This window comes from Thermobia domestica, unplaced genomic scaffold (genome assembly GCF_964235325.1).
Source record: "Thermobia domestica unplaced genomic scaffold, izTheDome1.hap1.1 HAP1_SCAFFOLD_472, whole genome shotgun sequence".
In the NCBI taxonomy this organism is placed as follows: Eukaryota; Metazoa; Arthropoda; class Insecta; order Zygentoma; family Lepismatidae; genus Thermobia; species Thermobia domestica.
In genome coordinates, this window is record NW_027656182.1 from 29,794 (window position 1) to 32,784 (window position 2,991).

Here is a 2,991-nt window from a genome sequence, read left to right on the forward strand (position 1 = left end):
TCGATGCCTTTATCTTCAAATTATAAATATTTACAAATATACATGTTAAAGTACAGAAAATAGTCGATATTTTTAAATATCAGAGCTACTGTATTGTACGTGTAGGTTCAATGAAATTTGGAATGGAAAGGTGTGATTGGATCAGTGGAATGCTCTCCATCAAGGTATTTTTCCACTGCGCTAACTCGTACGCTACCTAGTCCTTCTCAGGCACACACATACACACTTGACTCTTTAAGTTGTTATTTGGAATTCAGGGCACGTGGATTACTACACCCTACATGAGTGATTTGCACTTCCATAGACAATCATGCTTCAAAATCTAACACCTTTGTTTCCTACTGTCGTACATATGAATAAGGTAAAGAGCTAAAGGAAGTTTTATATTTTTCATTACATGACTATATACATTTATTGTGCCCCATTCGCTGATTACATGAGTGATATTGCAGAAGTTCTAGGTATTTCAATGAAAGAGTATTTCACATTTTGACAAAAAAAAAAAAAAAAAAAAAGTGCGGGAAGAAACTATTTGCAAGATGGGTTACACGACTGCTAGTACTTGTCCTATTAGAATGTACATCTATAAGAACAACTTAGCCCATTTCAAAAAACCAACTAATTTTACTCATTGATTCATAACTATCGATTAAAACATGAGTAGCTACTACATTCCGAGAACAAAATATCAGCCGAAACAATGGAAACATCCTAATTTTCCACCTCCAAAGACCATGTGTACTAAATTCTCGAGAAATCCATAGCTTCACTACCTTTTATTATCATTTTTTGTTTATTTTATATACATGAATGCAAAATGTATTCATATTGAATATCATCCCCCTGGTAAAACCACTACTACTGAAAACTATGCAAAGCTTTTGGACTAGAGGGAAAACTGATGAAAACAAGTTGGGTTTATGAAAGACTAGATTCGTCTTGCATTACGATAATGTTCACTCACATACAAGTTGCGATGACAGAGAGAGTTGGGATGTGATTGCTGCCAGAGTCGCTTTATTAGATTTGGGTCAATCAGACTTCCACCTATTCCCGACGCTAAAATACATTGGTAGACTAAGATTTCCTTCAAACTAAGAGCAGTAAAGGAATATTTTGCACATCTGAAGAACTTTGTTTCTGCGATGGTATTTAGAATGGGATAAAGGCTTTAGAATTGTTGAACTAAGAATAAGATATGTCATCCTGAGAACTTTTCAAATTTACCTTGTATTACAATACGAGGTATATTATAAAAATAATGAGATATTTTCTTGTCAGAATTACTTTTATTCTTTTAGAAATCAAGGTACTTGGTATCTTGGTACCCTTGGGCAGCTACACAGCGATGGAGACAAGGTTTCTATTCTTCGTAGCAGTATTGGAGCTCTTTGGTTACACTCCTCTGGACGATCAGGGCTTCGATGTTAGCACATAAATAAACGGGGAAGCTGGGTACCAACGTGGACAACTCTTAATGAAGCAGTACTTGCATCTACGGCATTATCAGTTGTTCCTGCAAAAATTGCAGTAGCACTACTTGCAAGTGCAAATCATCACTGCCATTGTACAATGTTTTGCAAGTGTACTGGTTGTGAAAAATGAAAATAAATAATCCGAAGTTCATATTTGTGTTGACAGTAGTGATGAGATTTTGATGGCATTGGCAACTGACATTTAGTTTGATTTGCTACACGATATTGGTTGTACTTTTTATTTTAATTGCTTTTTAAAATGGGGGGCACGGTGGCTAAGTGGTAGAGCGTGGTACGTGGGGTCCCTGGTTCGATCCCAGCGCGCGCCAAGTGGGCTTTGTAGTAGACAAACACCGTGTTCATGAGTTTTCTCTGTTTTCTCCCGCTTCCTCCCACTTTATTCATTTCTCATTATCACAGTGTCCTTTAAGCTAGCCGGCATAATCGTGGGACGTAAAACTGAAAGATTTTTTTTCTTTTTAAAATATCAAATGCTCTTTACTTTTTCTAACGGAGAGACTGAGTACTGTGGTGTGGTTCTTCCCAACTAGAAGCGTCATTGCCGTCTCTTCATTGGTAGCAGTCTTTAGTCGCCCAATTTTCTTGGAATCTGGCGATATTCGATGTCTGTTGTAGTCTGGAACTGCGTTCGCCGGATATTAAGATGATTTCTGTTGCATTGTCAGTGGCATCTTAGATCACTTCCAACAATCGTAAAATTTTTTAGTGTCCATAACTTGCAGACCATAAAAATATGAAGGAAACAATTATATCTTTGAATTTCTGAGCTTACGCTGGTGTTTATATGACATGCCCTCCTTTCCATTTGAAATTTCGAACTTGCATTCAAGATGGTGAATTTCAAAATAGCATCCTTGTACTCTAAAAGTTGTGACCCTGCTCTACTATCATTTCTCCTATATTTTACATTTTTCGGTTTCAAAATAAAAGGGTGTCCAAACACTTTTGGCTCACTTTAATATACATATTGGTATAATTGTAAGCAGTAAATTGAAAAATGGATTTTCAAGATCGCCATGATATTTGGGCCCTACTTAAGAAAACATTTATGAACATACGTAGATAAAGAGAGAAAAGTCTCACTTTTTTCATAAATTTACAATATTTAGAGAATTGCCAAATTACCCTTCGCGCTATTGGCGCTCTAGCGACAACAGCCCCATTTTTTCTTCCAGATAAAAGAACTGTGCGATTTGAACTTGTGCCTCATTCTCAGGATGACCATAATAGCGAGCTAGTATACCAAACACTCCTTTTCCAGACCTCACATTTCTTGTTTTGTCCACCATATATTTTGTTGCAGATGGAATATGTAAAATGTGTATCTTTGAAAGGGACACTGGAATAATTATTAGAACTGATTCACATGATTCAGCAGCTGAATTGATGTTTGATATAAATTCCCGGAAAGTTGCACAAACTTCATTAAGTTCATTTCCTTCTGAAGATGTAATTTCCACTTCGAAGAGTTTTGATCAGTTTTGATTAGGTGTAC